We start from the raw sequence: 14,156 nt of genomic DNA on the forward strand, positions 1-14,156 counted from the left end.
GGTGTGACTCAGCCCTGAGGGAAGGATCCTCCAGCTGTCTGAGAGCCAGCGGGGAAGTCCTGTTCAAAGGAGGCAGGGGTGGAAAGCTCAGGGTGGGTGGGAGCGCGATGAAGTGAGGGGCAGAGCCAGGGGTCCTGGGTGCTAGGCTCAAACAGGACTACTCATTGGACTGACAAAGATTTATTGAGCACCTATTGTGTGCCTGCAGTGTGCCAAGTCTGGGAAGGAAAGGAAAAAAAAGACGTGCCCTCTACCCTTGCATGGAGCTTACAGATTGCTGAGAGAGACAGATCTTAATCAAATAGTCACAGACACAAGGGATAAAACCTGTAGATCCAGCCCAAACTTTCTGGACAGACACTCAAGCCTTACCGCTGCTGCCCCCTCTGCCACAGCAGCCCTTCTGGTTCTTCCTTCTGCCTGAAGACATCCCTACCTGTTCAGCCAGGCTGGGCTCCAAATGCCTCCCCTCTCTGAGAAAGCTTCCCTGCTGTCCCCATCTGAAGTTTGGGTCCTTCCCCTGACTTCCTGGGCACCCTTCCTCTCCCTTCTGTTATCTCCTGCATCGCGTTAGGTGGGGATCATTTGTCACTGCACCTGTACCTCCCCCCACTGAGAGTTCTCTGGTGGGGGGAGGGGCAGGAGACAGAGGAGGGCTGAGCTTGAGCATTTGAGTCCCCCGGTTCCACCGCCTACGTGTGATGACTTTGTCCAGGTGAATGAGGGTCTCTGCACCTGTTTTCTGGTCTATACAGTGGAAACAAGGACAGTTTGGGGGAGGATTAATGATGTTTACAGGTACATGTAGACTCCTGAGTAAATAATGTTCACCCACCCTCCATCCCTCCCACCTTTGTTTGGGAGGCCAGGACTGCCTCAGAAGAGGAGTTGACCATCCTCGCCTGGCCTTAGAGCCTCTGCATAGCTCTGCAGAGTGGACAGGCAGCTAGAACAGGGAGTGAGGGGGATAGAGGCAGGCTGGAGGCTCAGGGCCCCTGAGTTCCCTGTCCACCCCCCACCCCCACACCCCAAGGGACTGGGTAAATTGGTTCCCATCTGTAATGTAGCAAAGGGTAGGGAAGAGGCGGCTTCTCTCAGCAGCATCCAGGCTTGGAATCAGCTGCCAGGAGGGACCCTGTGTGGTGGCAGGACAGGCCCAGGGCAGCTGGGATCCAAGTGGCCACTGCCAGGAGTGGACTCAGGATGCTGGAGCACTGCCCAATGCCGCTTCCCAAATCCCATCTTCTCCCCATTCCCAGGGTGTGGTGGCCACATTGCCAACAAACCTGGCAGCCCCTGGTCCCTCCATTTCCAGAGCAGCCTGGGAGCCTGGGACTCTGCCAAGCTAGTTGCCAGCGGGGTGAAGTGCCCCTGCCTGGGCCCTGACACTACAGCCCCTCTCCGTCTCATCACCAAGCTCGAGGATCTAAAATTTCATTATAAGCTCTTCTGGAGCGAAGCCCCGGCCAGGCCCCCAGGGACAGCCCCCTGCTCCAGACAGAAGAGTGGGGTCCTGAGCTTCAGCTCACTTCTCCATTTACTGACTCATTCTTGGTCCTGGGCTTGGGCATGGCTCCTCCAAGGGCCCATTTTCTCATCTGTCAAACGGAAAGAATCCACTCTGTCCTCCCTACCTCCCGCAACCCTGTAGTTATAAAATGAGTTTGTGCAAGTCCAGTGGATCGACTTGCATTGGTGTGACCTTAACCAAGTGGCTGCCTTCCTCTGTGCTTCAGTTCATATGAGGCAGCACTAGGAAAGAAGCTGGTAAGTGTCTGGCTCCTCCCTGCCCCATCCCCATCTCAGGGAGAAAAGTGAGAGCATCTCCGAGCTGGAGCTGCCTGGGATGAGCATCAGGTTTTCTTTCCCTGCCCTTCAAGAAAGCCAAGGATTGATTCTCACACACGCTCCCATCTCCATCCATCCTTGGACATGTCCAGGAGGTACTCCCCCTGTCCTGGAGAAAGTCCAGAGGGCTCCTGTCCTGAGAGATAAGTCCCCAACCAGATGCCAGCTCTCCTACCAGCAGCCAGCCTTAGCTGGGCTGGTCCCCTCCCTCCCAAGCTAATTATCGCTGTCTCTGGCAGCTCCTCTTGGCAGCTCCAACCTCCACACCTTGCCCCGCTGGGCCTCTCCTCCTATCAGGCCTTCCCTGTTGCTCCACTTCTGCCATTTATTTCCAAAATCACTGCCTCCAACGGGGACTCACCATGAGCCTGCTGAGGTCCAGGCACTGGACCATGCGCAGGGGGCCACGAGTAAATGAGACCCAGGCTGGCTCAATGGGGCATAAGAACACAACCAGCCCCACTGACCTGAGGGCCATGTGCCATCTTACAGGTGTATAGTAACAGCTCACAGGTTCCAGGGGCAGGACTGGGGGATTTACAAGCATGATCCCCCCAAAACATCCCCACACTGTGAGGTGGGTGCCATTACTGCAATGAAACGGTCCCATTCTCAGGCACAGGAACACTGAGGCTCAGCAAGGCTGTCCCCGCTCGAGGTAGCACATCTAAGTGGCAGAGCCAGAGCTGAGACCCAGTCTGCCTGACCTCAAGTCCCTGTCCTTTACCTACGACCTCATGACCCAACGCAGCTGAGGGACCAGGAGCTGATGATGCCTGGGAGAGTCTGCAACGCTAAAGAGAGATGACTTTCTGACAAGGATGGGTCTCGCCAGAGAATAAGACTGTCAGGAAGACAAGGAAGAGAAGCATTGCAAGCAAAGGGAACAGCATGGATGAAGGCCCAGAGGCGTGGAAGCGGGTGGCGGGTGTGGGGAACAGCGCGTTCCTGAGTACCGCCAGACCCACAGAGAAGTCCGAATTGCTGGGGCCCTGCAGATCTCATGTCACCCTGTCAACCAGAGGAAGGCTCCACCCACCAAGGCCAGGCAGCCAGGGCTGAGTGTGGGAACTCAGCCCCCAATTTGCTTCCTCATCAAACCACCTCCGGGCTTTTCTCCCTCTCTCCTGAGAACTTTCCCTCCTGGCCTCCTGTCCCCACCACAGCTTCTCCTCCTCTCTCCACGTCCTCCCAGACCTGGCCCTCCCTTTGCTGCTCTCCCTCCCAACGCCCCCAGGGTGCTTTGTCCATAACACAGAGGGCACCTCCAGGGCTGAGGTCGTGGGCAGGCATCATTTTACTATTCCGTGTGGAGTGCTCAGGCCACAGACTGCTCACCGGCAGGTAGAACGTAGGTCTCTGATGGGCCCTCCGCTCAGCCTGCTTCCAGGTTGTGCACAGGTGTGCTGCGCACAGCACCTGCAGGTGATGCCCGCCCACCGGAGTGAGCCAGCCAAGTGCAGGGAGGCTGCCCAATGCACACACGAAAATGCATGCGGGGCCCTTCTCATCTCTTTCCCTGGACCCCTGCCCTGATGTCATTCACATCCCAAGCGATAATAATGCAAATAATTCTTGCCCATAGAAATGCAAATTGCTTTCTGAGGCATGCAATTGATTGTTGTTCTGTGGATACTGACTACATTTGCCAGTTTTGCATCTATTTATAAATTCATTCCAGCATACCTTATTTGACTATATATGAGAGGTACTTTGAATTCTCCTTTGAACAGGTTGAACATCTCCTGGGGTCCCTCCCTAATTAATGAGTTAAATACAATCTTGACACATGTTCACTTTATTTCTGTATGAGAGTCAGGATAGCACTTTTTCAAAATAAGTTATCCTTTAATACTCCCAGGATGTCTGGCAATTTCTCATCTGGAAACTGGGAGGGTGGGAGTTAGGGGCAGGGTGCACCCCAGTTGTCCATCGGTTCCGGTACTGCTCCCAGCTACTTGCTCCCTTGCCATGGGGCCTGACCAAGGAGGTGGGGACCTTCTAGTGATCTCTCTTAACAGCTGTTCCACTAATGTTTTTGCTAACAGAAACATGGAAAGACATCCTTGTTCCCTCCTGAGGGGAGGCTCCAGCCCCACATTCTGAGCAGAAAGGGTCCTCCATCTTTCTAGTCATGCCCAGGCTTCTCAGAACGGGGCTCTGGAAAGCAGAGTTCAGGATCTTTTTGCTGGGCTCCTCAGTCATTCACACAGCATTAACTGTGCACCTGCTATGTGCTCTGAGAGCTGAGCCGACCAGGAGGGCTCCCCCTTTGGGTCTCCCTCAACTTCCCTAGGCCTCAGTCCTGCTGTCACTCCTGTTCCAACTGGCCCTGGCATCAGGTAGGGCCTTAAGGAACCAGAGAGACCCTATGTTCCCACTCCCATACCTCCAAGCAAGCCTGGCCAAAAATCCTCCTGTGGGAAGCAGGGCTCTCCACACTCCAGGGCAGCTGGCCTGCCTCAGTGGCTACAGCTTCCCCTGGGAAGACTTTCTTATCATGAGGCCTCCTTCCCCAGACTGGAAACTAGCACCTTTCCCCACCAAAGTTCCTGGGTCTTTAGAGCTCCCCAGTGTGGTTCAGTGGAAACTGTATCAGACAGCACATCAGATAGAACAAGGTTGGAGCTCCAGCTCCTCCACAAATGACCCCCTGTGTGACCTTAGGCCAGGGTCCTCACCTGTCTGCTTTCCCACATGGAGGACAGGGACCATAATAGCTCTCACCCCACAAGGTTGTGAGCAGTAAATAGGACCATGCAAAAATAATGCCTTTAGACCCGTGCCCAGCACACACTCAGCTCTAAATAAATGCTGGCTGGTATTAGCGTGCTTATTAATTATTAATCCACCCCCTATAAAAGGCTAAGTGAGGTCCAAGAGTTGTTAATTCCATCCTATAAACTGGCAAATTGAGATCCAGGTGATAAGGAGATGCAAAATGTCTCTAAATGTAAGTTCAAGTTCAAAGTCAGAAAACCAGACTCAGGGCCCCCCACACTCCTGATTTGAAGTCCCCTCATCAATTCCCCAGGGGCAGAGAAAGGCTGGGACCATCTAATGAGAAGATCAGGCCAAACAATGAGGATGACCACAGAGGCCCAGCTACCAAAATCCCAGGAGTCCTGTGCCCAGTTTGCCGTGTCCACCTCGGTGTCACAAAGGAGCCATGCAGGTAATGCGCTGTGCCCCATGCTGGCTTGGAACTCCAGGTACCCCTGCCGGGGAGCATGGGGGGCATGAAGTTCCTCCACCTGGGGCCTCTGCTCCAGATGCTCTACACCATTCCCACCCCATCTCCTCTGGGCTGTAGCAGCCACGGGGAGCAGCACCTGGGCCTCCTGGGATGCAGGTGATCTGAAAGCCCCCGTGGAGGCTCATCAAAGAGCTTTTTGGTGGATCCCGCTGCAAGTCCGCAGATGGATGGATGGATGAACAGGAATGTAGGCAGAGATCTTCCCAGGAGACCAAAGTTCCGGCTTTCCCTCTTTCTAGTCATAGCAGATGCGCGACAGGGATAAAGGGAACTGCCAGAGGAGGGGTGTGGGAGGAAGCAGGTCAATGTCCGTGAGGCAGGGGCGGGGGGGGGGGGGGCATGGATGGGACACATCCTACTGCAGGCCAGGCATTGTGCTGGTAACAACAGGCGAGCCTCAGGTGGCACCTACTCCTTACCAGGCAGGGGTCCCGATGCTCTCCGCATGCTATGCTATTTCATTTAGCGCCCCCACCACCATGGGAGGCGAGTGCTCTGATTATCCCCATTTCACACACTAGGGAACTGTGGCTCAGAGAGGTTAAGTAACTTGCATAATACCACACAGCTAAGAAGATGGGTAATATGACTTAGGACCCAGGATTTTTAGTGATTCCCCCACCCTGAGTTTGGGCTTTCGTCATCATGTCATATTGCCAACAATCCTGAGATGTATTATCACCAAACCATGTTCTAGAGGGAGAAACCAGGCTTCTAAGGGCCAAGTGACAAGCCCAGGGTACAAGGCTAGTGACGTATTAATCAGCACTGGGGCCCAGGCTGTCCCCACTCTCCAGAGGCCACTGTTTTCTGGGATACCACATACACCTGTACAGATGAAGGCTATGTCGTCCTCCTCAGACCAGGCCTTCCCAGAAGCAGGGGCTTGACGAGCTCTACTTCCAGGCCCTCTATACACAGAGTCCCCAGCTGGGAGTGGCTCAGTGTAGAGATGATGCTTCCTCAAGCACAGCTGCCTGAAAGCAGACTAGCGGGTTCCCAGTAGGATTTCCCATCCCAGAAGGTCCACATCAGGCTAGAGGGAAGGACTGGGGTGCACTTGGGAGGTTTCGTGGGTAGACAGGAGCCTATTTGGGGCAGACCTTCGGTGGACCTGATCTCAGAGAAATTTCACAAAGCTCTGCCCAGTTCTCAAGAGCTCCCCTGGAATGCTTGACCCTTGGGAACCTCCTAAGCCCTCTTGGAACTCACCCTCTGTCCCAGGGAGTCTGACCCTGAGGACAAGCAAGGGTTGAGGGGTGCCCTGGCTCCCAGTTTTGCCTCTCTCTGGTCCCTTCAGTGTCTGCTAGGTGACCTTTGGGGACAGAAGCTTCTCTTGTGGGCCTTGTTTCTGCAGGGAAACCCGAGGACCCCACCCTCAAAGCACCCCCCCCCCCACCACACACCACACACACACACACACACACACACACACACACACACACGGAGCCCTGATATACTGGCCCCAGCAGAGGCAACCAGGCCCAGGACATTCAGGAACCCACTCCACCAGCCACTCGCACTGGCCTAGGAGACCCTTGTAGAGAGCAGCTCACCTCCACTGCCTGCAACCCAGGGTGGATGGCCAGACAGCACACAGGGTACAGTGGGAGGGGGGAGAGGGAGGAGGGAGAGAGGGACTGACACTCAGACATGAAGGAGAGAGCAATGACAGACAGAGCAGAATGGATGGAGAGATGAAGGCAGGAACAGAGAGAGGAGAGATGGAGACAGAGACATTGGAGAGATAGAAAGAGACAGAGAGGAGAAACAGAGACATTGGAAAGATAGAGAGGTAGAGAGAGAGAGAGGAGAGACAGAGACAGAGATGGAGGAAAGATAGACACTGGAGAGAGAGAGACAGAGAGGCAGAAGAGACAGAAAGAGATGGAGGAGACAGAGATGGAGATGCAGGCTGGCAAAGACAGAAGCAGAGAAGGGAGAGCCAGAGATCCAGCAGGACCTAGAACACAGAGGGGGCAGAGACCTCGAACACAGAGCTGAGGAAGTGAGGCAGCAGGAAGCCGGGTACTAGCCGAGCAGGTTAGAGCTGCGGGGAAGGTGGGCCAGGGGATAGCAGAGGCCAGAAAGCTACTGGAAAAGCAAAGGAAACAGACAACAAAACTAAAAGACAACCTGCGGAATGGGAGAAGATGTTCACAAGTGACCTATCTTGGCTAGTAGCCAAGATCTATAAAGAACGTATCAAACTCAACACCCAAGAAACGAACAATCCAGTCATGAAACAGGCAGAAGACCTGAAGAGAAATCTCACAGAGGGAGACATAGACATGGCCAACATGCACATGAGAAAATGCTCCGCATCACTGGCCATCAGGGAAATACAAATCAAAACCACAATGAGATACCACCTCACACCAGTGAGAATGGGGAACATTAACAAGGCAGGAAACCACAAATGTTGGAGAGGATGCGGAGAAAGGGGAACCCTCCTGCACTGTTGGTGGGAATGTGAACTGGTGCAGCCACTCTGGAAAACTGTGTGGAGGTTCCTCAAAGAGTTAAAAGTAGACCTGCCCTACGACCCAGCAATTGCACTGTTGGGGATTTACCCCAAAGACACAGTTGCAGTGAAACGGCAGGACACCTGCACCCCGATGTTTCTAGCAGCAATGTCCACAAGAGCCAAACTGTGGAAGGAGCCTCAGTGTCCATCGAAGGATGAATGGATAAAGAAGATGTGGTCTATGTATACAATGGAATATTACTCAGCCATTAGAAACGACAAATACCCACCATTTGCTTCGAGGTGGAGGGACCTGGAGGGTATTATGCTGAGTGAAGTAAGTCAGTCGGAGAAGGACAGTCATTATATGGTTTCACTCACACGTGGAATATAAGAAATAGTGAAAGAGATTATAAGGGAAAGGAGGGGAACTGAGTGGGGAATATTAGAGAGGAAGACAAACTATGAGAGACTCCTAACTCTGGGAAACAAACAAAGGGTTGCAGAGGGGAGGTGGGTGGGGTGATGGGGTGACCTGGTGGCAGGCAATGAGGAAGGCACTTGATGGGATGAGCATTGAGTGTTATATGTTGACAAACTGAATTTAAATTCAATCTGGGTGTTTAGGGGACAACTGAGGTGGGGAGGGGAGGCTGGGGGGTGCCCCCCTCACTGGGTGGCAGGGGTGGGGGGAGGCATGGCCAGCAGGGAGTGGAGCCGAGGCCACCCTGCCCCGCCCCGCCCGCCTGGGCATATGGCTCCTGATTTCCTAAAGGCACGAACGATAACCATTCATCTCTATAAATAATTTTATCCGCGAGCCTCCTAAATGGGTTCTCTGTGTCTGTGAAAGCTTTTAAAAACCATTTGCTTGGTAAACATGCAGGCAGCAAACAAAGGCCTCTTCCTCGCAGCGGGAGGGGAGGCTGGGAGCCCAATTAGGCCGAGGGGGTAATTAAAAGGGAGAGTGCGCTCCGCTAGGCCCCTGCCCGCCTCCTTCCCTCCCAGGGCCTGCGAGCCAGCTGAGGCTGCCAGTCTGGCTCCTCACCCCACTCCCCACCATGCTCCTCTCTTCCCAGCAGGGGTGGCGGTGCGCTGGGAGGGGACCCCTCCACTCCCATTCCGTGGGCACCTGGGCCATTGCCCTGCCCTGCATCAGGCCACCCACACACCCGCACGCAGAGGGCATCTTAGTCCTAGCAGAAGCCTGAGCCTGGTATTCCTAACAGCTTTGTCTCCAGCCCCATCCCTCATGCTCTTCCCTGCCCCACAGCCTTTAGACCTGAGGCTTTCTTGGTCACAGCTGTCTAAAACCAGACTGGGGATTGGGCCTCTCGGGAAGTTTCTCATCCCTAACTCTAAATCCCAGTGTGTAGTGTCAGGCCCCAGACCTTCCTGGGCCACCCCGAGGTTGACATCCCACTTTGTCAATATCCTAACCTCATCTCATACTAGGAACTGGGTTCGCCCCAAGAAGAACCATCTCGCCCCTCCTCTTGGCTGCTGCTTTTGCATGAACAGAGCCCCGGAGAGCATTTCCTGCCCGGGTACCTATACCTCTCCACCAAAGAATCATTTCTGCGCAGTGTCAGCTGTCTATGTGCTACAGCCCCCAGGCCATTGTCACTCCTGCTGGGCCCTGCTTGGCTCTTGGGACACCCAAAGCAAGATGTCCCCTTTGTCCCTGTTAAAGGTTCATCTTGTCCAATTCTGGTGTTTGCTCCAATCATCCAAGATCCTTTTGGACTCTGATTCTATCATCCAGACTATTCTCTAGTGCTTTCTGACCTCTGTTCGACCTCTCGTGGCTGGGCTCCTGAGCACCACTGGGGACACTCTGGGTGTTTTGGGGCACAAAGCACCTGCATCTGATCTGCCCTTACTCTGCAGGGGCGATCTGTGTGTGGGCTACTCTGGCTCCCTGAACTGCCTGCTGCCAGCAGGCCTTCCATTCATGCTGCATGTTGTTGCTAGACATGCCAGAGAGCCTCACTGGGGCTTCATAGGACATACCCCCGCATGACCCAACGTGGTCCAGTGGTGCCAAGACACCTCCGGCCAGCCCTCTCTGACACCCGAGCACCCTACCGTTCCCTGACTCTACAAACTTAGAAGCCACCGAGGCTTCAGACAGCAAAGAGGGTCCAGACACCCAGCCCCTACTCCCAGATACAGTTATAATTAAGCAAAAGCCTGTGCCTCCAATGACCAGAGACCTTGGTCTAAGTGACCAGGGGGGGAAGGGTCAGGGATGACAGAGCAGTTTCCCAGTGCTGGCATTCAAGAGCTCTCTGCACACAGGTCATCCAGGAGTGTGGAAGTTATGGGTTCCCGAACTCAACGTGGTCAGAAAAGAGGACCCCAGAACTCCAGCCAGCCTTTCTCTGAGTCCTGTGTCCAGCAGGACAGAGGTGGGGATGCACAGGGTGGAAGTCATTGGATAGAATTCATCCTGTACTGCCTCTGGGAAGACCGAGTCACCTGGTAGCAGACATTCTAATTCAGTGACTCGTATGGTGACTAAGACCGTGAATTTTGTGTTTGAGTGCAGCTCTGCTTCTTAGCCGCTGGCTGACCCCGGGAGAGTTACTTAAACTCTCTGAGCCTCTGTTTTCTGATGTGTGCAATGAGAACACTACCACCTCCTTACAGGGGTCATCTGAGCATCTGTCGAGGGCCCGCAGCATCCCAGGGCCCCCAGAAGGACTGCTTCATTTCAGCCCCATAGAATGGATGCTATAGGTCCAAATCATTTTCAAAAACCATGGAACCAGATGTTTTAAAAGTAACTCAGTGCATCAAATGTTTATTTTATAAAGCCTCCAGGGGTACACCCCATCATCAAATACATTAACTTATCTGCAGTGAGACATGCGATTCCTCACATCAAGCAAAGTAAGTAAACTCTATGTTTACAGCCTCATGTCAATTCAAATCAAGTCTGTCACCAAATGAGCTTCGAAAAACAGCTCGGTTTTCAAGAATTGTTGACTTCCTGAATTCCAGGTAAGGCATGTGGACCTGGCTTACTGTCCCCATTTTATGGATGTGGCAACTGAAGCCAGAAGCCAAGAGAGCTCCATAAACAGATGTGCCCAGGGACACCCAGTGCGTGTGAGCAGGGCCGCACGTGGGAGTGAGGTCTGCCTGCAGCCCGGCCTGAGCCCTTGCATGGCCCTTGCATATTTGGAAATGTCAGGATTCCCCTTCCATCCTGACAGCCTCTGAGGGACAGCCTGGGAGGCCAATGTCTGTGAAGGAGGTGTCTGCCCCAGACCAGGGAGTGACTTTTGCAAGGACACAGGGGTTTGTCCCTGCTGCTCCCCACCTCCCTTCCTAGCTGGCCTCTCTTTGCAGCCCATCCCCCAGGCCTCACTCAGGCCAAGGTCAGAGGTCCACTGCACTTGGTACCCACTGGGGTATGTATGTGCTTGATTGTGAGCCAAAGGCAAGCACGGATAGGGAGGGATTAGGACAGAGTGCCCTGCAACCACAGGACTGTGGGTGTGGGACATGGCTTCATGGTGCTCTGGAAAAACTGCTCCACCCCAGCCCCCACTGCAGCTATTGGGCCTAGGGCATAGGCTTAAGACCTCTTCCTGCCTGCCACCCTGCTCCCAGCCCATGCCACCCCCCAAGCCCACAGGACAGCCCTTCCCCCAGGCACTGCCCTGCAGGGCTCCTGTGTACTCTGCTGTCTCCAGGCTCAGCCACCCCCTCTGCTCAGGCTCCCACCCTGAGCCTGGGGAAGCTTCCTTGATGTAGGAAAAGGTGTTAGGGTTCAAAGCCGACAGCCAAGAAAGAATTCTTGAGACGTCTTTGGTGCAAAAAGACGGTCTTATTAAAGCATGGGGACAGGACCTATGGGCACAAAGAGCTGCACTGGGGTCATGAGGAGGGGCCCATTATAGACTTTGAAGTTGGGAGGGGGTTAGGGAGAGGGAAAGTCTCCAAGGAATTTTGGAAGCAAGCTCTCCAGGACCTTGACGGGGCTAGCTATTATTGGGGTAAGGTCATTTATCACCATCTAATAAAACCTTAGTCATGAGACTCTTCAGATGTATATCAGTGGGTTATATGCTTGGGGGGTGGTTGCCAACATGTATCTTGGGCGGTGGGTAGAGATAAAGGAAGTTTCCAAAGGAATTTTTTTAATTATTATTTTATTTATTTATTTATTTATTTGAGAGAGAGAGAGAGAGAGCACAAGCAGGGGGAGTGGCAGAGGGAGAGAGGGAGGGAGAGGGAGAAGGAGAGGGAGAAGCAGAGAGAGAAGCAGGCTCCACACTGAGCAAGACCCTGGGATCATGACCTGAGCCAAAGGCAGACACTTAACCTCAACCCACTGTGCCAGCCAGGTGCTCCCCAAAGGAATTTTTATATGTGAAAGTAGACTTTCAGGATCCTGGGGGTCGAGCTAAGATTGCCTTCTGCCCTTAGCAAAATATGAACATCAAGGCAGTTGAGACCCTGGAGGAAAGTCACTCCTGTGACAGACTTTCTGTCTGTTTCAAGGACTTGTCAATGGGCCGTAGGGAGTAAGGACATTTCATAATTTATCTTTCGCCTTTGTTTCCCATGTCATTCTGGACATGATGTGTAAGTTTCCTGTGACTGCTGTAACCAGTTACCACAAATTTGGTGACTTAACCAATAGAGACATAATATTCTACAGTTCTGGGGGTCAGAAGTCTGAAACAGATGTCACTGAGTTGAAATGAGGTGTCAGTAGGTCTGGAGTCTTTCTGGAGGTACTGAGAAAGAATCTGTTCCCTAGTCTTTCCCAGCTTCTAGGGGACCCTGGAGATCCCCGGCTTGGAGCAGCAAGGGCCAGGGGAGCCCTCCCATTGTATCATTTCAGTCCTGTCTGTGCCATCACCTCCTCCCTGACTCTTCCGCTGTCCCCTTCCAGATTGTAAGATCCTTGTGATTACTCCGGGCCCACCTGGATAATAGGCATGTTCTGCATCTTCGTAAGGTTGGCCAGTTAACAATTCCGTCTGCAAGCTTATTTCCCCTTTGCTTTTAGCCTAATGCATTCACTGTTCTGAGGGTTAGGATGCGGGCATTTTTGGGAGGGCCCTGTCTCCCTACATTCTTCCAGGAGCCACAGAAGCCTGGAACGCAGTGTAATGAGGACAAATGGTCTGGGCTAGTGCCTGAGGAGGCCTGCCACTTAATGCTGGGTGACCCTAGGCAAGTAACTCAACTTCTCTGTGCTTTATTCGTGTCATTCATTCAACACCTATGTGTGGGATACCTACTATATGCAACGACTCTTCCTCTCCTGGACATTATAATCTAGTAGGAGGGAGATGGGAAAGAACCAAATCAACATATAAAAGGTCAGGAGGTGGGGCTAATTGTTATGGAGGCCAATTAGCAGGGAAAGAGGATGAGGACCAAGGGTGGGATAGGGTGCTATTTTAGGAAAAGTGGTCAAGAAAAGCCTCTACGGTGAGGTGACATTTGAGCAAAATGAAGTGAATAGATCAAAACCTATGAATGTCTAGGGGAAGCGTGTTCCAGACAGGCAGAAACAGTAAGCGCAAAGGCCCTGAGGCAGGAATGTGCCTGTGGTGCTCAAAGAGCATGAGGGAGACCAGGAAGGTAGAAGGAAGCAAGTTGTAGGTGAGGACTCTGGAGAGGTAATGGGGGTTGTAGTAAGTAGGGCCTAGCACTTTGGGTTTTATGCCAAATGAGATGGTCAAGTTGAGGGTAATGACTTTGAAGGAATTAATGTTGTGTAAAAACACCCTGCACCAGGTCTAACATATAACAGCAGCTTAATAAACTCAAATCCCTAACCTCCAGGGCAGGACTGTGTCTCCTCAGTGAATCTGGAACCCCCTGAGGCGGGCTGTGCCCAAGGGGATCACCCCCAGCAGGGCACCTACAGATTACACCCACCCCCGCCCCTGCCCCTGCCCCTGCCCTGGGCTGCAGCCCAGAGCCCAGCGGCCTCCCAACAGCCTCCAATGTCCAGCTCTGGTCCTGTTTGCACAGCATTTCCTCGCAGCCCCCATGGTTCTGTTAGTTTTCATTGCTCCTTTATTAATTGGCTTTTCTGTTCTTGGGATTATTTGATTTGCACTTAATTGCATGATGACAGCAAGTTTGTTTTTGTTCGTTGCTCTCCCAGCAGAGGGGCAGATGCTGGAGAGCAGGAGAGGCTGACTGCTCTGGGCTGTCCAGTGTCCTCTGGGGTAGCCTCTTCTCTCCCACCTGGGGCCTCAGGTTCCCTGCCCAGGGGACAGAGAAGGGAGGCCAGAGGCCAGGGCTGTGGGGGCAGTGGGGCAGGGCCACCCTCGGTGTTTCCAGCCAGAACCTGGTGCTGCAGATCCAGCTAAATGCCTGGTCTTTGAGACGTGCATGAATCCTGAGCCAGCTGCGCCCGCCTGGAGCACTCACTGTCACTCACTCCCAGCAGCCAGCAGCCGGAGAAGGGTCCCTTCATATCCCAGCTGAGGCAACAGAAGCTCCCAGAGTACTTGCCTGGGGCCATAGAGCCAGCCCCTGGTAGGGAAGAAAGCCAGATCCGGGAGATACTAAAGGCCTTACCTCCCTCTCCCTCCTCCCTCCCCC

Source organism: Canis lupus, chromosome 16 (assembly GCF_048164855.1).
Source record: "Canis lupus baileyi chromosome 16, mCanLup2.hap1, whole genome shotgun sequence".
In the NCBI taxonomy this organism is placed as follows: Eukaryota; Metazoa; Chordata; class Mammalia; order Carnivora; family Canidae; genus Canis; species Canis lupus.